Source organism: Dioscorea cayenensis, chromosome 9, assembly GCF_009730915.1.
Source record: "Dioscorea cayenensis subsp. rotundata cultivar TDr96_F1 chromosome 9, TDr96_F1_v2_PseudoChromosome.rev07_lg8_w22 25.fasta, whole genome shotgun sequence".
NCBI lineage: Eukaryota > Viridiplantae > Streptophyta > Magnoliopsida > Dioscoreales > Dioscoreaceae > Dioscorea > Dioscorea cayenensis.
In genome coordinates this window covers 27,758,602-27,782,041 of record NC_052479.1, presented here as the reverse complement: position 1 = coordinate 27,782,041, position 23,440 = coordinate 27,758,602, and positions in this window count along the sequence as shown.

Below are 23,440 nucleotides of genomic sequence, written 5' to 3'. Positions count from 1 at the left end.
AATTTATATATATCATTTGTGTATAGCTCCCCTTTCTCAATCATTATCTCAATAATATAAAAACAATATTCTTTGCAAACAGTAAGAGGCGTTTATAGGAAATAAAAAATAAAAGAGAGAAACTAAAAATAAGAGAGGGAGAGAGTGAGTAAAATCAAAAGAGAAGGGTGTTAGCGTTGGGGACGTTGAGGTTCCCTATATATATAAATTGTTATTTATTTATTTTTATATATATTTATTTTTTTTATTTTTTAGTTTTATTTGGGGTGTTTGTTTCTGAATAATAATATATAGACCATTGGCCTTTTTACCTTTAAGGGTATTTTTTTAAGTGGCATGCTATATATTTAGTATATATTATTAAAATTAGTATATATCTATTGTATTTTTAATATATATATATATATATTTTGGTTTTTTATATTATATATATATATATATATATATAATATTAATATTTGTTTAGGTTTTTTTTTTGTATTTTTAATTTTTTTAAATAATTTGCATCCCGTAACGTGGGCTTCCATCCTAGCTTAGATAAACTCGATAATGACTCTGAATGGTTTTGGATTCGGGAATTTTTTAGGAAGTTTGAATATTAATTATTTGATTTTATATTGGAAAATATATTTATTTTGGTCTTCATTAAAATTTATTTTCTTTTAGTTTAGTGACTTATGTGCGGTAATGATAATATATATGGGACTAATCTCATGCATCAATTACTACCAATGATAAAATAAGTGATAGATATTTATTTAATTATTTTTTAAAATATAAAATTCATCTTGTTTAATTAATTTAATAGTATCAAGTTACATGAATGTTATCGTATCATAAAATGTTTATAATGTTATAATGCTAACATCACAATTCTTAAAAAAAAAAACAAAAAAAATTTCTCCAGACCTTTATTTAAAGGGTACGTACAACAGAACATTTTATTTTCTTAACAAAAAATTTACTTGTTCTCACTACACCAAATTTTAGTTTTAGAAGCACTTTAATAGAGGGGTTTTTATAGGGGTGGCAATAATCTGTCCGGACCCGCCGGCACGGTTTTTGTCGACCCGGAATAAAAAGGTTTGGACATAAGGTTTGCAACATCTGGGCGGGTCCGGACATGGGCTTTAGTTGTCGAATTTAAATCCGGGCGGGTCCGGACATAGAAATTCGGACAACCGGGCCCTTTTAACCCCTAAAACTTTAAAAGCCCACAACCTTAGGCCCATTTGTTTTAAGCCCATTCTTCTAAAAACTTTAAACATATATTGTTTTTTCTATTAAGACTTAGATTTTTCTATAATTTGAGTTGAGTTTTGGATTATTGATGTTTTTTTTACATTTAATATGAATTAAATTATTTTTGTATAATTTAATATTTGAGCGAACTTAAAAATAGCTTATAGAATTCGGACAAATTTGAACATCCGGACAACCCGGTTTTAAAATAAACCGGGTTTGGACAAGGCAAGTTTGTCCGGATTTAAAAATCGGGCAGGTCCCGGACACAAGTTTTTCTATTTATATTAGTAGTTGTCCGGACCCGGGTTTTGTCTCGGACCAATTTTTTTGCCACCCCTAGGTTTTTAGAACCCCCTCCATAATTATGTTATATATATTTTTTTAAATAAATTACAGCCGGTTTTAAAAACCCCCACAAATTAAAAAAACAAAAAACAAAACTCTCTCTCTTCACTCACTCTCACTCACTCACACTCACACTCACACTCACACCCACACCCACACCCGCACACACGCACACTCCTCTCTCTCTCTCTTGATCTCCAGCACTCACTCGCCCGATCTTCACCGATCTTCGCCGCATCGCCGCACAGCCGCATCGACGACCGCACCGCCGCACAGCCACATCGACGATCGCCTCCATCGATTTGCTGTGAGGTGCTGATCTTTGCCACACCGCCGCACCACCGTCGGTGAGTTCTAAACCCCATGAGAGAGGCATTATCATCTGAGAGACTTTTTGAGGGTTTTTCTCAGATTGGTATGCTACTGAGCTTAATTAAGTCTTGAAGGTCGAGGTTGTGATGTTTAATGTGGAGGTGGACGTTGTTGGGAGGAGGATGGTGGAAAGGAGGAGGAGGAGGAGGAGGAGGGAGTTATGAGGATGGGAGACTTTTTGGAGGATGGTGTTGATGATGGTGTGGAAATTTGGGAGGAAGTGAATTAATAGAGGATCTTGATGTTTATTGGTTTTATCTTTTAATCGGTTATTAGTTTTACAATAATTGATTCAATAGTTTAGTTCCCTAATTTATCTCATATTGGTGTTGAATTTTAAATCATTCAAACAAACCCTAATTTCTTACTTGTTATTGCAAGCTGTGTTTCTCTGTTTTCTTTTAAGTTTTTTATTAAAGACTTAAAACCATTTATAACCTTTTGGCTTTTATATATATATATATATATATATATATATATCCTTTTAGGATGTTTCTACAAAAGAGTACTAGTTATCTTATTTCATATTAATTACATTTATTTTGTCTCTTAAACTTGATACATTCTGAAGCATTTTTAAGTATGATTTTCATGAGAAATCAAATCCACGAGAACATTTCTAACCTTTGGCTTTTTAGTTGAAGTTATAATGGTTATTAGATGTTGTAGTTCTGAATTGCTGCATATTACCAATATAATAGAATATAAGCTTATAGAAAAATGCTTCTATTATGCTATCTCAGAACATCAAGTTTGATGCTTGTAGGTTGCTTGCAATCAATATATGGACTTCATACATGCAGGATTGAAAGTATAGCCCATGGGAAAGTTGCTCTAGTAGATGAACTGCAGTTTCAAGGTGTCTCTAACCATGGACTTCTAAGGAAGGTAATTTCTAATTTCAAGGTATATCTAATCCAGCAATCTAATGATATCATTCTGGAATTCACCTTACGGAAGGGTTTTTCTTTTGCTAAAATAAGCTCATGAAACTATAACACTGTTCTCCTGTCTATTTCCATGATTGAATGTTGTTTACTTGTTTGTCTATAAATTATTCTTATCATTATTATGGATGCTCTTGACTTACTGTCCTTAGTTTCATGCAAGAGTTGTTTAATATGAAATACTGTTCTTTAATAGTGTGTAAGCTTATGAATTGTCTCAGTGTGTGTCCATTCCTTAGATGGACCCCTGAGAAAATTACGAACTATAATATCTAATAAATGGGAGAAATCAGCACTAGTGTGACCAGATTCATTTATGACCTGATCAATGGGATGGAAAGGGTTGTGTAAATGCATATCCTGGCAATTTCAGTAGGGTTTTTAATTTCCAGGGCTGATGGCCACTATATTATAGAATAAAAAAATTTATTGAATATTGTTCCAGATATTAAGATCAATTTCAATAAAAATGGAGGATGTATTGTAGACTAAGCAAAGCAACAACTTGGATAAAAGTGAGTAGAATGTGGAAAGATAGAAATAAAAACAAAAACATTTTGAGAAAAGTGACAGCATGGAAGCTCATCTTCAAGAACTAACAGAAAAAACATTCCTGCAGATGATTTTCAAAATTTGCAGCAGATACAGAATATAGCTTACTTGAGAATTCCACAAAATTACTATAATAAACAAATAAAAAGAAATTCCATTAGTCACAATGCCCAATAATTAGTTAGTAGTAATCGCTGATGAATAAAATGTAAAAGATCACAGTTACAGATCAACAGAGAAGTCAATTATAATTATGTACTCGCTAATAGAAATCAAAAGAGAAAGTAATTATACTTATATAAAGAACTGTATAAACACTTTTCAACCTTTTCATTTTTATCATATAGACAAAAAAAGAAGATGGGAAGGTGTGTGGGTGCTTGCTTATTTTGGCCTTCGTGTGGGTATTCATGAAAAGTTAATACCTTAACCATCAAGCAAGGACTAACGGGAATAGTTTCATAAATCAAGGACTAAAAAATAATGAGAAAAGTAAGAAGAATTAAATAGAAAGAATAAAAGTTTTCAAGGAGTTTTCAGTAATTTAACCCAAGAACTTATCATTTTTGTAAGAATTATTTTATTTATTTAAAATTTTGTCATAGTTAACATTTTTCCACAATAACACACACACACACACACATATATATATATATATATTGATCTTAATATCTTGAACAATATTCAATAAATTTTTTTATTCTATAATTAAGATCTAGCTACTTGCATATAATTAACTACTTGATTTCCATGTTTGAGCATGCAAATTAATTGTATAGATAAATAATTAATTAGAGTGTGAGTTAATTATATATTTGCCTCTTCAATGACCTTGTTTGTAGTTTCATATGTGATTGATGACTTTGTGATCAGCCAAGGTGATCATGCATTATGCACTAGCTCTACCTATAGCAAACTGCCTAATTAAGTCTTCATATATATATATATATATACACGTACTTGTAAATATCTGAGTAGTGATTGTAAGATAAATTAATAACACCAACATTTACCAAAACCATTATCATTTCCAGTATCATGACTTTGAACCAAAAGGCCAGAACCCTAATCTAAAGTTACTTTTCCTTTCTCTCTCTCTCTTTCTCACACACACACAGAACTCAAAGATCATTGGATCATTTTTTAAATATGTATCTATATACACATTTTATTTATGTCTCAACTACATATTGAGAGAGTCAAAATCTCGATGATGTTAAAAAGAGCTTAAAGTTGAGGAATTCTCTTCTTTTTATATGAAAGAAAAATATCTTACTGCTCGATTAGTATTAATTTTGTTTTAATGACTAAATAAAAACATTCAAACTAGATGAAGTTTGGATTGGAAGCAAAATGATGGAAAGAAAAAGAAAAAGCTGATAATAATTTTCTCTTATTTTGTTTTCTTTTCCTCCCATTTCACCAAGAAAAATCGGCAGCAGAAAAACAAAACCTTATCTAAATCAAGGATGAGAACTAAGAAAGAAAATTTAATATTTATGAATACACATAAATAGAGAAAAATAATAACTTACCTGAGACTGAGTAAGCAGTGGCCATTGTCAAGAGCTTGGTGAACTTAATCTCTGGCATCTTTATAAATGTTTTTATTTAATTTTTTTTTAAAAAATGCTTGAATTTCTAGGTTTACAAGGTTTTCTTTTTGTAAAAAACAATGTAAAGATGGTATTTTGATCTTGTCTCATGGTCCATTTCCAAGGATGGGTATGATTATTGATTTTCTAGACTGGCATTGCTTTTCGTATTTTAGGAGGTATTAAATGTGTTTTAAGTGCATATTAATGACTTCAAGCAAAAGCTAACTATTTCAAGTCTATGATACGTAAATTCTCTAATGAACCCTTAATATTTTTAATGATTTTGTGAAAGTGGAAAAGGCAAGATAATTGCACATTTCTAGTGTCATAATTAATAACAGATCGTTCCCTGAATAGAGAAAAATAGTGACAGGGATCTGAGGTGTTTTTCTTTTCCATTTTGCATTTGTGTTATTTGTTTATCAGGATGGTGTTTAATAAAAATATTTTACTAAAGACTCATAGCCTAGTATTACTTATCCTATGTAATAAGATATTTAAAAATTTTAAGTCCAAAACTTCAGTTAGAAGTATTAATGAGTAGTTGGTTATGAGTTTTGAGTTCAAAATCGGGAATTTCCATATTGGTGTGGAGTTGTCTACAGATGTGGTTGCCTTTGTTGGAAACCCTGATGACACACTCTTGATGCTATTCTTCCAAAGCTCTCTTGGTATAAGGATGAAGAAAAACATTGATGAAAATTTGATTGTTGTGTTGCTTGATGAAATTTCTTGGCCAATATCTTCATTAAGTCATGTTATTAATTAAATATATGGTTAACATACATAATTATTTGTCATATTAATCTTTGACATGTTTCTTGTGCCTTCACCCAATAGACATTGGTAGAAAAAGGCTCGACTATTTATGTATATGCCTAATTTTGTTTTCAATTGGAAAATGATTTACTAAACTATACGGTGACATGTGCAGGTGCAAATGTAGCTATTGGGATAAATACTCTGAACCTTGGAGGCATTTTCTTCTTGCATTTCATGTTTTTGCTACTCGAACAGTAATGTCTCAATCTAGTGAGTCCATGTGGACTTGTTATGTTATTTTTAGAATCAGGTTGTTATGAAACCCTGTCACTAAACTTCTCACATGCTTGTGTTGAATTAAAATAAATGAAAAGCAAAGTTTATTTGTTAGGTTTTCCCTTCAAAGTCATTGAATAAAGTCATTGAATTATGGCCTTTAGCGATGTTATGTGGTTTGAAAATCCTAGGAGTCATAATGTTATAAATAGATAGTGAAATAAATAGATAGCAAATACATCCTTATAAATTGGCTCTTTTGTGGTGTTTAATTCGATAAGCTAAAATAATCCAACCCTAGAATTTATGTGGGACCATGGGGATAAAGTGGGAAAAGAGGCGACTCAACCAAATTATGCCAATTAGTACTTAGCATTTCACTTCAACAAGCTACACTCTGTCTCTTTCTTAGGAATTGGGTTAATAATAATAATAGTAAATAGACATGCTATTTCATTAGTTGTATTAAGTTTTCTATTGTTATGTTTTCTCAGAAATCACTACAATGTCAATGTCATACGCATTACTAAGCCATCCCACTTAAGATATCTATCCTTTTCTTTGATGGATTGACTCAATGGAGTGTTATAAACATGAGCAGATCACCAATTATGTATATATAATGGAAGGAGACAACGGGTTCCTTTGTCCCTCGTTTATTTGACCACCCAAAATATGTGTTGTTGTGTCATTTTCTCATTGCTTATCATATAATATGCGATTAAACATGATTTTCTTTTCCTTGTGGGTGGGTGTGTGTTGTGCACAAACTGAAGTATTTTGTGATAATGTAACTTGTTTCTAACTTATTTCTAGATAATTAATCATGCATTCACATGGTCTCTAGCTCGCTTCATTTATATGTTTTGCGCATTTTGGAGAATTCACCGTTAAAGATCAAGATGGCTGGAGATGAGAGAGGATCTCAAGCTTTTTACTTTTATATGTAATTAACCCAAAACATATTTTGTAATGAAAGTACATGAATAGTGTAAAACTCTTTACATTTTGTTATTAATCAAAATATATTACGCTTTAGCTCATAACTTGTCAATAAAAGTCAATGAAATTGAATTTCGGATACGTTTGAATGTATTGAAATATTTATGTTTTTGATTTACAGGTTAAACAAATTTATTTATTATTAATAGGAAAATAAATTAAAATTTAATTCAATTCAATTAATAAATAAATTTAGAGGCGGTTATAACTACCTCTAAAAGTATGAACATTTAAGAAATTATTAGTTATAGAGGCGGTTATAACTGTCTCTATAATTATTGAGAAGTGGATGAAAACTTGGTAGTTATGGAGGTGGTTATAACCGCCTCTACTACTTATAATTTGCATAGTAGCGACGGTTATAACCACCTCTAAAATTATTGGTAAGCAATGAAAATTTAGTAGCTATAGAGGCGGTTATAACCACCTCTAAAACTATTAAAAGATAATGAAAACTTAGTAGCTATAGAGGCGGTTATAACCGCCTCTACTTTATTATTAAAAACCCGCTTGAGTGGAGAAACTTACACTAGCGGGTTGATACAAACCGGCTCTAAAGTGTAGAGTCTGGTTTGATCCACGCAGACGGTTTAGAGGCAGGTAAAAATCAACGCTTATATTTTATAAGAGGCGGTTATAACCGCCTCTATAGAGCCTGAAAACCGCCTCAAAAACAAATTTTTTTGTGTAGTGTCTCTTATTCTCAATAAATATTTTACTTAAATTATAATCAATCTCCGTGTGGATTAGGAGGCTTATGGTTTCATTTTTATTTTATTTAAATATTTTTATAATTTAAAATTTAATTACAACAAAACCAAAAACTGTATTGCTCATTGACAGCCATGTTACCTCAAAAATTTTCTCCCAGTGATTTGACATTCCTTTGAAAAATATATACTGATAACATAGCCAAAAGCTTCCCAAAATAACCCAATATTTCTCCCAAGGGCTACGATGGTGAGACAGCCAAAAATTTTGGGAGTAGCCTAATATCCTTATGAAGGGATACAAATAATACAACGGTGAGAAAACCAAAACAATTTTGAAATGACTTTGCTTCCTTGTGAAGGGTGACAATTGTTAAAAAGCTAAAAGCCTTCTGGAATGGCACATACCTAATAAAAACCAATTTTTTAAAAAATATAATTCCCTAAATAGCTTCTTTATTTTTTTTAAATGTATCATTATAGTTCCTCACTTTAAATTATAATCTTTTAATTTCTCTATTATATTTGAATGAGCCATGTTAGTTCTCTTTTTTATGGTTTAAGGTTAGAGTTAGACTTTAAAGGGACTGATATGGTAAAATTAAAATTGTAGAGGGACTGAAAAGTTACAATTTATAAAGGAACTAAAAAGATAAGTTTAAAAACTTATTGAGATTATTTAAGAAATTATACATTTAAAATATATATATAAGCCCCATCTGTATTTCATAATTTAATTATTTTTACAACAAAAATAACAATTGAAGGTTGGTAAAGGCAAATTTATGAAAAAGAAAAACTTTTTTAAGATTTTTATTTATACATAAGAAGTTTAAAAAAAAACACACACACACCAACATGGAACACATCTGTTATTATAGCCCGGATTATCTAAAATTATTCCAAATTAATTATTCCCTCAACAGTTGTTGGACAATCTAATTAATCAAGTAAATTTAATTATTGTATTCATTAAAAATAGTAACTATTAGTTTGTTTCATTAATATGATGGCTTATAAAATTCATATTCAAATTATTTATTTTAACTGTATTAACCATCATTAAGTAATTAAAAGTTCTTCTATCTAAATACAAATTCAAATTCCACCATCCTTGTTCCAACTTTTAGTTTTTTTGGGCAAAACTACCCACCACACTGAATTTAAATTACTTTAATTTCCATCTACCTCCTTTACCTGATATGCATCCCGTTTTCAATCCAATTAGTAAAATATACCAATTATAAATCCTTTTTTGGAAAAATTCTCCTTTTTTCCCCACCCTTTACCTTACTAATATTTAATATTTAATAATAAAAAATAACCACAAAAGTTACACACTTTTATTATAAATTACGTTTTCACCAAATCAGTTGACAGGATTTATGGAATGACAAAAATGTTCTCGTGATTTAAGGATATTTGATGATTTTATCTTTCTTTTTTTAAAACTTTAAAATATTGATTAGGAAATATTTTTTTATACTTGTAATTGTTAATAATAGAAGGATAGTAAGGGTATAATTTCTTATTGATTTTCTATTCGTTGTTTGGTTATTAAAAAAAAGTATAAGCATATATGTATAATCAGCATTTAAAAACTTAATAAAAACAAGAATATTCACTTAATATTTTGCTAACTATTATGAGAGATTATTTGCAACAATTATGAAGTAGTTTTTTTATGAAAATTAATCAAATTAAGTGTTAAATTATAATAAATCCAAATTAAAGTTACAAAACCACCAACTCAACTCTTGCCACAACATAAATCAATTCAAAAAATATATATACCAAGGTAGAAATTGTGGGAAATATGAATAACTTCATCAGACCATGCCAATTTATATTTTATTTGGAAGCTTTTATGATTTTTTATTTTTTTTATTTTTTTATTTTTTTATTTTCCATGATATTATTAAAAAATCCTTAAACACTCTGTCCCACCACCAAGTTCTCTTTATCCTAATTTCCCTTCTGTTGTTACCTCAAACAAAATGATTCCTTTGACTTACCTTTATTTAACCGACTCTAATTAAAGAAGTTAAGAAGCTTTAATTAAAAAGATGGCGGTTTATCATTAAAATAAGAAATAAAACCATTAAAACAAACCAATGGCTTAGTTTAGTTCAAATCAACAAACAAATTCAGATAGAAACCTAACATATGTAGTACAAAAGCTATACACTTTAATTTTAGCAAGCTAAAATTGACCAGAGACCTCTAAATAATCACCTCCTTAAAATTATCATCTTCCCTAATGAAAAAGTACTTGTTATTTATTTATTTAGTTCAAATGAACAAACATAATAAAAAAAGAAAGACCTAACATATTGTAGTAGAAAAGTTATACACTATAAGAACCTTTTTAGCAAGCTAAAATTGACCAGAGACCTCTAAGTCCCCCCTCCTCTCTATTTATTTATTTATTTATTAATATTAATATTAATATTAATATTATTATGATAAAGCAAAAGGAAACCATGAAGGGATTCACCATTACATGACCATAATTAGTTAGGGGGGATCAAGAAATATGTGTTAGTCATGTTCATGTGAAAGCAATCTTTAATTGGTCTCTCTTTCATGCCAACTTCAACCTGAATAAAGTCAACATTAATGGCAAGAACATAGAAAGCAAGCGGTGTTACTTTATATATTCTTTCAGTTGATTCCGACTATTCTAGGTCTTCATTTTCAAAATACACTGATAATGCTTGGAACCTTCAATGTTGCAACCCTTGCTGATCAACACTATGAACCTATAAATATAAACCCCATCTTCCATACCAATCTCAACTAAGACCATTTAAAAACAAAACAAAGAGTGAAACAAAGAACCCCACCTTCCCTTCTATCTTATAACTAAGACATTTAAGAGAGACACAAAGAGAGAGAGAGAGAAAGAGAGATGGGAGGGCAGTCATCTTGTTTGTGGTTCTCTGAAGGTTCAGAAAGAGTAGAAGATGAGGACAAGGAGAGCAGGAGGTTCAGCAGTGATGAGTCTGGGGATCCAAATATTGATGCCAAGGGAGCTGCATATATTGCTAAGAAGAAGAAAGAGTGGAACAATAATAATGAGTAGCATGCATGTGTTTGTGCCGGTTTGTATTCAATATATAAGTGCTTGATTTATGTTTTTTCCAAAGTGCTTCTATCAAGCGTTGTGCTTTGAGAATAAATTTAATCCGAAGGATTTTTAGCGTATGTATTTGTTATTTGTTATTTGTTTTTTTTATTTTTCTCGGGATGGTATTATATATTTTTCTTGTTTGATCATTTAGTGATGGCTAATATGCTAATCTCAATGTTGTATTGCTTGTGAGTTCTTTGTAGGGAAGTTCTCTACGTTTCTTTGGATTTAATAAATGAAATATTGTGTTTTTAATAGATATGTTCCTTTCTTGGTTTTTTTATTGATTGTTTCAGATTAAGAGTTTGTTTGAATGAATCAAACCACTTTATAGAGTTTGCTTGTTGCTTCAAAGCAATGTTTTCAGAACCAGACCGGGAAGTGAACTGGCCAAACAACCAGGTCATGGGTCAATCGGTCGAACCGGATGACATAATAATTATATATATATATATATATTCTCCAAAAATTCTAAACTCACATATATATTCCATGTCCAATTTAATCTAATGACGAAAAACTACACCTTATTCATCACATAATGTCAAATGGTAAAAACAATGTTAAAGAAAAACATCTAAATAATAGTACGAAAATCTAACAATATTACATAGAAAGAAAATTTAACAAGGTCACAATATAAATGAAAATTTAACATGGTCTCAACAACATGAAATTTTTTTTTTAACAAAGTCACAACAACATCACAACAACATGAAAAGAAAATTAAACATTGTCACAAGACTTGTAGCAACATGAAAGAAAATCTAACAAGGTCAAACAAAGGTCCATCTCTCTGCTCCAGTCGCTTCTGTGAAAAATAATTCAACTACAACTTGATGGGTAAAATTCTCTCTGTTTTTCTCTGAGTGCTCTCATCTGTTCTCTCTCCTTCGTCCCCCTTGCCATGGCAAGCGGGGGCCAACCCCAGCCTCCTGGCAACCCCAGCAAATCCTGGAAACAAATCGCCTCCTCGCTTACACAATCTCTTGATAATTCCCCACTTCACAATGTTCAGCTATTAAACAAGCTCAAGGAGTCAACGACCAGTTTCATCCGGTTAGACACAGATGCCATTAATCGTGGACGCTCGTTGTTCCAGCATGCTCTATATGGTAAACTGTTCGGTAAGCCTCCTGCGTTTGATCAGGTCAAATCTACGCTCCTGGCTAAGTGGTCGGAGTTCGGAGAAATTCTCATTTCAGATCTTCCAAACGGGTTCTTCTCGATTCGTTGCTCTACGGAGCGGCGATGCGAGCATCTCCTCTTGGACGGACCATGGTCGGTGAACGGTATTATCCTGCAACTGTCGCCATGGAAGCCCTTCTTCGAGCCATCTTTTACTCAGCTGAATACTGCCGTGATTTGGGTCCAATTTCATAACCTTCCTATCGAATGCTGGGATGGCGAGACTCTTGATACCATTGCAAGTAATTTCGGCCAACTCATCAAAATTGATGAATTTACCTCAACCTTAACCAGATCCAAGTATGCCCGTGTTTGTATCGAGATCGATCTTTCTAAACCTTTATGCAGAGGTTTTTGGATCGGGGATGACACTCATCGGGTTTTCGTAGTCGTTATGTACGAGAGGTTACCGACGTTTTGTTATTCTTGCGGTCTGATCGGTCATGGAAGTCGTTCATGTGCCTCGTCGTTGTCTAGTGGTGCCGGTGGTTCCCAGCTGCCCTCTCGCACGGTGCGATTGCCGGTAGAGGGATCCATCCAGGTATCCACCGACAACGACCGGCAAATGGACATCTCCGACCCCTTACCCGCCCCTCCTTCTTTAGACCTGTCGTCGGTGACCGATCCAACCTTACCGGAGACCGATTACGGTCCTTGGCTGCTCGTTACTCGCCGGCGTGGCCGCGCTCGGGGTCGCGGAGGTAGCACTCGTGCTGATCACGTGACCTCGACCGCTGCAGCCGAGCCGAGTGCCGTTGCCACCGAGTTCCGAGGCACCGCTTCTCGTAGCTTACGTGGCGGCTACAGAGGCAATAGCAGTGGGCGGTTCTCTAGTTCCCATGTGCATCATGACAACCCTTACCCTACTCCTCTAACATCCTCTCTCCCTGTCCCATCGAACCCTCCCACTACCATCGATCCTCGCATAGAGACTCCTTGCCCTGTCTCTGATGGCGCCATCCCCCCATCCAATGTCACTGTAGACGTCACTCATGCCCCTAACTTTATTAATTCATCGGGCTCTCCAACACGAAACCTCTCTCCTCACTTGGCTCGAGACGTTGGAATGAACGATTTGGGTCCTCATGCCTCTCTTCGCCCTCAAGTTACGTTACCCTCTGACACCCCCTTGAACTTCTCCCCTTCTCGCCCTGACAGACCTCCTGCTCAACCAAATCCATTTCATCATTCTAGCTCCCCTCCCCCAACCCTTCGGTCTTCTCTTTCAGGCACTCCTTCCTCCTCCTCTATTGTTGCCTCTTTTCATGAGACCCTCGTCGAAAAAGTTTCCTCTGCTCTTGCTGAAGAGAATATGGAAGAGGATGGTTCCGACGAAGATGAGTTCTCTGATGACGAAGACGATGACATGTCCAACGACGATTACCCCGATGACAACATGACTCTCAACCAATACCAAGATGAAGTTAGAAGGGAAGCTCTCATTAGGAAAAGTTCTCTTGAAGCTAGCACTTCTCCGAAGAAAGGAAGGGTTGATCCAGGGTGTTCAAGCGCCTAACTTTACTTTTATTGCTCTTCGGTGTTCTCCTTTTAAGGGTGTATTTGTTCCTGCTCCCCTTTCAATATTTGTTTTTATGATTACGGCTAATATATTGTGTTGGAACTGTAGGGGTCTCTCGTCGCGGGACACCACTTCTAGGATCCTTCGTCTCATTCGCTCTCTGAAGCCTCTCATCGTCTGTCTAGTGGAAACTAGAGCTAACTCCGATCGTGTGGATCGTTTTTGTAAGTATATCCGCAATCGTTGGGATTGGGCAGCTATTTTATCTGAAGGGTTCTCAGGAGGTATTATTGTCCCATGGAACCCCGTCGTCGGCCAGGTCACCCCTTTAGCTTTCTCCCGTCACGCTCTTCACTTGGTTGTTTCTTCTACTTCGTCCACTCATTTCATCATTTCCGTGGTTTATAACTCTGTTTCTTGTCATAGACAACGTTTCCTCTGGCGTGAACTTTCAAAACTTGCTTTTCTTGATCAGCCTTGGCTTGTGGTGGGAGATTTCAATTCTATCCTCTCCCGGAACGAGCATAGAGGCGGTGCCTTTACTTATTATTCTCGTAAATCTCGTTTCTTCTTGGATTTTGTCGATCAAAATAATTTATTGGACTTAAAGTTTTTACGGTTCCCCTTACACAGGTGCAACAATCAGTCTGGTCAAGCTCGTCGTTGGGCTAGACTTGATCGTTGTTTGGTGAACCTTAAGTGGAACGACAACTTTCGGTCCTACACTCTTAAACATCTTAACCGATCTTTCTCTGATCATTCTCCTCTTTTTTTCTTACTATTAATACTCATCATTCTACTTAAAAAGGTATTTTTTTAGATTTGAGAATTTTTTTGGTTTGATTTGTTGGGTTGATCACGGTAGCGAGTTCGGGATGCTCGGAACTTTTTCCCCTCATGGAAATCCAATGCACGCCTTTACCCATCTCCCATCTCGTGCACGGCATAATCTTAATTCCTGGCGTCTTTCTGGTATTAATAATCTCGAATCTTGCCTTAAACTCACTGAGAATTATGTCAATTTTCTAGAACTGTCTGATCTCAATCCTAATTCTCAAAACGCCTTGATGGACCACTACGCTAAGCTTTCTGCGCTGCGTCGTCGTGCAACATTAAATGGGCTCGAGAGATCTAGATTTTTGTGGATCAAAGGCGGTGATAGAAATACTCGCTTTTCCATGCTATGTCCCGTGCAGGTCGCACAATAATTTTATTCCCCGAGTTCAAGACATTAGCGGTAACACTTGTTGCGACCACGCGAGATATTGAACAAGCCTTTTTAACTTCTTTTTATAACTTGTGGAATGCTCCTTCTATTGTTACTACCAACGTCGTCGATGCTTTACCCCCAATTTGCCCAAACTCTACGAGTCGGACAAGCTCCTTCTCATTCGAGGAGGTCACTAGGGGCCGAAGTCTTTTCGTGTCTCTTTCGACCTTCCCTCTTGGTAAGTCTCCTGGGCCTGATGGTTTTAACGTTGAATTTTACAAATTCTTCTGGCCCTTTATCGGTGATCATCTTTTCATGGCTATTTCCCACTTTTTTAAAAATCCTATCATGCCTGCCTCCTGGGGCCAAACCTACATTGTTTTAATCCCTAAAGTGGATAACCCGAATCGTGTTTCTGATTTTAGGCCTATCTCTTTATGCAATGTGTGTTTCAAGGTTATCTCCAAAGTCCTTGCTAATCGGTTAAAGAAAGTTATTCCTTATCTTATTGGGCCTGAACAGGTGGGTTTTGTGAACGGTCGGTGTTCTTTTGACAATATTATTACCATGCAAGAGGTAGCCCACTCCATTGAAAAATGATTACTGCAAACCCCCTAGGATGATAATCAAGTATGATATTGCCAAAGCCTCACGATACTTTTAGGCTGGAGTGCAATTCTTGCCATTCTCTCCGGAATGAATTTCCATTCCACTTGGATCACACTGGATCAATGCACGCTTGCAGGGCCAACTCTTTCTCTCTTTTGATTAATGGCTCTCCGACCCCTTGGTTTTAGGTCCTCCGTGGTGTCCGGCAAGGTGATCATATTTCTTCTTATCTCTTCATTTTAGTTTCTCAGGTTCTCACTTCTGCCCTTAATTTTGGTTTACAGATTAATGCTATCCCTGGTTTTGAGCCTAAATTAATTCATAACTTCAATCACCTCATGTACGCTGATGATCTCATTCTTGTGTCTCATGCTTCCCGTAAGGCTGCTAGAAACATTCTGGCTTGCATGTCTTTTTATTCCTCTGTCTCTGGTCAATGTCCTAACTACTCTAAGTCTCAAATTTTCTTCCCTTCTTGGTTTAACAAACACGTTATTAAGAGTATCTGTTCCATTTTAAAGCTTAACCACGCGTCTTTTCCCTTCAAATACTTGGGCATCCTTATCTCCCCTAAACGTCTTAATGTTAATGTTTTTAAGCCTATGATCGATAAAATCAAACGCACCACCTCTAAATGGTCTAGGTTTCATCTCTCCTTTGCTGCCAAACAAATTCTCATTAATTCCACTCTCTTGTCTTTTCCAGTTTACACAATGTCTGTCTATCCCATTCCTACTTCTATTGTCGCAGATATTTCTAAAGTGGTTAGAAATTTCTTCTGGTGTAGAAATGGCAATGGAAAGGGCATCCATAACGTATGCTGGAAATCTATGTTGACAGGTAAATCTGAGGGGGGTTTGGGAGTTAGGGATCTATCTCTTGCAAAACATTCGTTAATGGCTAAACATATTTTTAAATATTTGAACAACAACCATTCTATCTGGGTTGACATTCTCAACGTTAAATATGGGAAAGTTAATTTTTGGCAAGGCTCCATCCCTGCTAAATGCTCGTGGTTTTTTCGTGGGTTATGTCATTCGGCTAAATATATCAAGCCATTTTGCAAAATCAATGCTGTTAACCCTGAACGCACTTCGTTTCTTTGGGACCCTTGGATCTTTGACACTCCGGTTGCATTTAAGCCTACATAAATTAATATGGATGTTGATCTCCCTAACGTTGCTATGTCGGATTTGGTTTCGGATAATCTGTGGGATCTTAACTCTCTCTCCCTGATCTTTGGTGAGATGACCAACACGCTTTATAGCGAATTAGTTTCGGTTGTTCCTGACCTTGATAATCATTGGATTTGGCTGCCTAAACCCAGTTCCTGTAAAATCTCTTCAGCTGTTTACCACCATTTAAATAACCAATCTTCATTTTCTGATCCTTGGGTTGGTTGGAAGCACTTATGGAAAATCCCTGTTGCCCCACGTGTTAAGCATTTCATCTGGTTATGCATCAAAGGTCGTTTGTCTACTTTTGCCTTTCTTAACCAACTAAATATTGGTCCGGATCGCCCCTGCATATTCTGCGGTCTTCACCGTGAAACCATCAATCACCTTTTTAATGACTGTTCTAGTGCTCAATTCGTTTGGAATCAAATCATGATCAAAACTAACCAGACCTTCAGCTTTCGGGACGATTTCCAAGCGGGCGATTGGATCTTAACTTATCATACCTCTCCGAACATTCTTGCACTCATCGCTGCTGGCGCTTGGTTTATCTGGATTTGCAGGTGTAATTATGTTTTTAAGCATGAGAGACCGAATCTTATTATTCCTGTGTACAAGACCATTGCTCATACCAGAGAATTTGCTTACGGATCCCGCGTCTCCATCGGTAGAAACTTCATTCAGTTTAACTTCTCATGCACGGACGGCCCTTTCCTCTTCACTCACGTTATCGTCAATCACGATCTTCAGGTTAGGTCTGTCGGCTTTTTTATCTCCGATGCTTATTCTTGTATCTCTCTCGCAGGATGCGTGTCGCAGCCTTCGTTGGACACTTCTTGCGATGAGATTTTCGCCATTGAGATTGCTCTATCGATCCCGCTCGGCGCCTTTGCTTCAATGTCAAAAAGAATTTTTCATTCCCCATCGTGGTGCTTTGGATCTCCTTCATCGCCCTGACTCTACTCTCTCTTGGAGATACCAGACCTCAAATCGAGCAATCTCAAGCTCCTTTTTGGACTCCGACCTACATCCAATCATTGACTGTATACCTCTTCTTTGGTTCAAACCGGCTTCCGATCTCGCTTCTCTGGGATTTCGTCATCAGCACCTGAATCTCTTTCTCTCGGGACGTGATCTCCCTCGCTGGATCATGCGATCGATCCTTTCTCTTGGTTTTTCATTTTTGTAATTTTTCTTTTCTTCAGCTGTTGTTGCTCTTCCTTAGTGTTTTTTAGCTTCTGTTTTTTGCTTCTAATAAATTCAGCTTCTCGGTTGAGAAGTTCTTCCAAAAAAAAAAAAAAACATGCATACATGAAAAATAAAGGGTTTAGCAGATAAAAAACATAACATCTTCATCTAATTTCTTGGAGGGGGTGGAGGTGGGGATGATAGCCAATCTTCTTCATCTAAATTATTGCTAGTCATTCCTTGAAAACCGACTATTTCATTGTCACTATCTTCGGTGATCATCACATCATCTTGTTCATCATCACCTAAAAATTCATTTCATGAATTAATAGTTACGAATATGAATATGAAGCATTGACATTAAACATAATTAATAGTTAAAAAAGAGTTAGAAACTTAACCTTCAGATAGCTTAGTTGTTGTTCACTACCTCTTGGTTGCTCCTCCAACATGTTCTTTAATTCATTATAGTCAAGTTCTCCTTCTGGTTCTTCTTCCATGACACAAAATTCAGTTTTGTCAATTGATTCATAATCCACTGGATCGTAAGATCTATTTTTAGAAGATGACCTATAAAAAAAACAAAATATCAAATAAAAATCATTTGCATGTAAAGAGTACTTGACAAATTAAAACCATAAATGTCATAACTATGTTGCAAACATAGATTATAGTGAACATACACCAAGTCATTAAGTCTTTGATGCTCCAATCTATTCCTTTTCTTGGTATGTATACGTTCAAACACAATCCAATTACGTTCACAACCAGAAGAAGAAAAAACAGTTGACTAAGAACTCTAATAGCTAATTTTTGCAAATGAGGCACATCACATCCAAAGAATTTCCACCACTAATCTACGAAAAAAATACAAAACTATATTAGTAGAGTAAACAATCTGATAACTCACTACAACATTATGTATCTATAGCTTTGGAAGAAATTATAGCAAAAAGTACAAAATCTTGTAGCTAAACACTTTAGCTTGAAAGATAAATTTCGCAGCAAGAAATGCCGTAGCTAAAAGTTAGCCACATATTTTATGACTTCTTTAGCTAAGTGTTAATATATTTTACTACAGCTTTTATTTTTGCGTGTCTAAAACATTAAAATATTTTGCCATGAAAATATAATGTGGTAGGAAATAATTTGTTGTTTTAGCTACATTATATGGATATATATAGCAAAATAAATTTTAGTTGCAACAGAGAAACTTTGTGGCTAAAATTTTAATTTACTTGCCACAGTGAAAGTATTGTCACAAATATTTTATGTTTTAGTTATAAATTTAATATGCTTCTAAATCGTAGCTATAAAGATAGTAATTTTGCTTCAAAACAAATTAGTTATAGCTACACGCTAAAATATTTTGCTATCAAATAGTAGGCTTGTAACAAAAATTATTTAATCAATTGTTTCGGGTAAAATATGTTTGTAACTATATAGTAAAATATTTTGCTATAATAATCGCATGCATGTAGCAAAAAATATTTTTCTTCAAAATAAACAAATTGTAGCAATTATATATTATTTTTTAACCACAAACTCAATAAATCCATATCTAAATATTAAAATTATTTGCTACAAATTGGAAAGTTTTCTAGTAAATTCATTTGTTTTAGGCTTTAAAGTTAAAAAGAAGTCAATAAATTTGTAGCTATAACCTAATTAAGTGCAAATATTGAAATTAAAAGAGTTAAATAAAATATAGCCCAAATAAAAAACTTAATTAAAGCCATATATTAAGAAAATAAGAAGTCTTCATCACAAATATTAATAACATTCACAAAATTAAAGTTGTAAAAATTGGATGTCTACTCTTGCATTTGTGGAGCATGGAAATGAAATAACATTTTAATTTTTTCTTCCCAATCTCTATTCATCTTTGCTATTTTTTCATCCATTTGCTTTTCCATTGCCTCTACTCTTGCATTTGCTTCCCTCTTAGCCATTTCAACTTGCTCGCTTGCTTCTTTTTTGGTTGCTTCCACTTGTTTCATAAGTTCAACTTTTTGATGGTATAACACCAAAAATAATCTTTTATACTTTTTACCGGGCCCATATGCTCAGTACATAGCCATTTTTAAGGTCCGAGTACTTCTTGAAAGATTTCCTCATCATCTAGTGAAATTTGCCCTTCTTCTTGTTGTTTCTTCAATTGATCAAATTGTACCTATAATTATAATGGGAAAACAATTAAGTAGTTTTTTTTATTAGAAAATATATAAAAGGATATTAGTAGAAAACTAGTATAAAATAATACTCACAATGATATTTTGTGAAGAAGGATCAATTTCTTTGTCTCTCTTTCTTTTTCGAGATTCAATCAAAACTTCAACACAAGAAGGTACCTTTCCTTTTTCTTTTTTCTATAAAAGACATTTTATAATAAAAAAATTATGACAACATGCTAAAACATTATTCAACTATTGCTATGAAAAATCTTTAGTATTATAACAAATTGTATGTGTATCATAATTTTATTCACTATCAACTCAATAAACAACTCAAAAAATTATTATTGATGTTGTTCATACCATTTGGTGTCTTAGTTGTGCATAACTTTGGTTCCTGTGTATGGAGGCATTGAACGCTTCTCCCTATTTTTCTTATTCTTCATGCTTCTTTCCTATAAAAATGATCATTTAATAAAAAGTATTATAGTTTTATAACAATAACAAATCAAGTAATTAGATTAATTATACTAATCTGAAATGTTGTATCACTCCAAAGATTAACCAAATACTTCTCAATCATTCATGGTAACATGCTTGAGGCTTATTTTTTAGGCGATTATGATAAGTTGTTTTTGAATCAAAATATTGTTTCTTCATTTTGTGTCTATAATCTCGATATAAAGCATTCATATGACCATAAATAGCTTCTTTCCTTCCACTTGGAATTTCAAAATTGAACTTTTCCTACAAAGAAATCATTAATAAACAAATGAAATGATATTCAAAATTAATATAATTATATAGTTCTTATTTGAAGAAATTAAATAATAATTGCATTAATTAGAAAAATAATAAGTTATTATGCGACTTACCAATATAATGTTCCACATATGCTCAATGGAACCATTTTGAATATCTTTCCATTCTTTGACTTGTAAAGGACAACAAGATCGATTTCTAAACTCGTTTGTCCTAAAAACCAAATAAAAATCCGTTGAGTTATCACCAACTGACTTGGTGGTCATCATCACACCTACTTCCAATTTTTTTGTCCATTCTCTAAACCAATGAGTCTCATACAACGTGTAGGCCCTCTTGTCTTTCTTTTAATAATTTTTGAATCTATTAATAAGATTAAATCAATTAACTAAATGAAAAGCATTAAAAATAAAAAGGCATAAAAATTTTATATCTACCTGAATCATTAAGGGGACAACTTGGTTCATGCTCATCTTCAATCCCATTGTTTATCACATCTACATCACTATGTCTGAAATTTTCCTCAAGAGAAGCATTATTTACAATGTCATAATCCTTCAATAGAGTATATATATCAATGGCTTTCCAACTGAATCTTGCATAGCTACCAAGCATGTTTTGCACATCTCCATCATCTTTAACTAGAACCAAGGCGTTAAAATCCTCAAACGTGCTTGATGGATTTAAATAGTAGAATTTGTCACCTCTCAAAATGTTAAATTCACATTCTTCCTTCAAAAAATCCAACATATCAAAATATGCTATAAAATCAATGTCAAAGTCAGACACTTTCACTTTTTCATTCACATATTTTCGTCCTTGTGAAAATGTAAAATGACCTCCATAGTGACATCTAATTGTCTTTTTAGTTGTGTTGTCCATCATTCCTATTACAATAAATAAAATTGAAAGGCATTGTAACATAACATTAATATTTAAAAAATTAAACATGAAAAATGAATGTATAATTTAAATTTAAAATTTAAGACATATGTTATGTATTGTATTTTACCAATAAAATTAGAATCTTCTCTTGGCTGTTGAAGAATATGATGACTACTTGATCCACTTGCAGTGTTTGTAGGTCCATTGACATCAAATGGTTGAGGATGGAATGCCGTATCAATTTCTTTTGAAAAATCCTTTCCAATATTGTGATCTTTTCTTTTTCTTTTTCCAAATCCTCCATGCCTAGGCATGTCTCTAGTCCCTTGACATAAAATAACATGAAAGAAAAATTAAAAAATAAAATAAAAGACCATAATCACTAAGGTTGTAATGTAAAAAAAAGTGAAATTAAATATTTATAAAACAATTTCAAACAACCCAAAGCGAACTATAAATTTATACGTCATAAAATAAAATTTATTATGAACTTATAATTAATCTAGCTAGAAGCACAACTAAAAAATTTATGGAGAAATTAATCTAGCTGGACCCATAACCAGAAAATCTATGAAGAAATTGTGTGAATATTAGAGGGAGAGGAAGAAAGATGACATAAAACATGATAGTGGGGTGCGTGTGGTTTAGTGTTGAAGGAGGATATAAGTTGATAAATTTGATTTTCTATAGGTACCAATTTGATAAAGTTGACATAACTTATATGAGAGGAGAAAAAACTTAAAAGACCACAATCACTAAGGTTTTGTAAATAAAATTTGAACTTAAATGTTCAAAATAATTTCATACAATATTCCAAAGCAAAATGCAATTATATCGTGAAATAAAATTAACCATATATGAACTTCTAATTAATCTAGCTAGACCCACAACAAATAAAGCTTTGAAAAAATTGTGTGACTAGAAAGAGGGTTCGATGACATATAACAATATGACTGTAATACTTGATCTCAATATGCATAATTACTAAAAGACCATAAATTTGATTTTGTATTGGTACCAATTTGATAAAATTGAAATAAAATAATATGATTATAATTAAAAAGACCATAATTACTAAGGTTGTGTAAATAAAATTTAAAATTAAATATTTAAAAAACAATTGCATACAATTCACAGTGAAAAGTAAAGAGAGATGACATATAACATGAGAGAGAGAAAGAGAGAGAGAGAGAGAGAGAGAGGGCATGTGTGGTTTAGCATTAAAGGAGTAATATGGGTTTATTAATTTAAATTTTGTATAGGTATCATTTGACAAATGTTGTGGAGACGTTTTTTTCATAAGTCAAATTCAAACTTTTTATTAAAATGTAAATTATAAGACAAGAGAAGTTGAAGATGGAGGTGCTATGTTATTTTTAAATTATTTTACATATAACTTCTTGTTGGTTGCAATTAAAATGATTAGTAGTTATTAAGATTTTTATGAAAAATAGATTAAATTTTGAATTAAAAATGTTACTCAAGATACATATTTTAGAATAAACAATCCGTGTTGAATTTTCAATTTTTAAATATTAATTAATTAAATCATGTGAAAATTTATGAGAGTAATTAATAATCATTTACCTTGATTGAAAATTCAAAAGAATGGACGTGGATAATACAAGCACCATTAACAAGCTACTATTTCTATGGGTTCTGGAAAGGGTTGTCAAGAGCTAGTGTTTTAATTTCTCTCTTAATAAGAGGCTTATCATTAACTTTTTGTTTTCCCATTATGACCTTATCTTCTTGTTTTCTTTGTTTAATATTTATCTTGTATTTTTA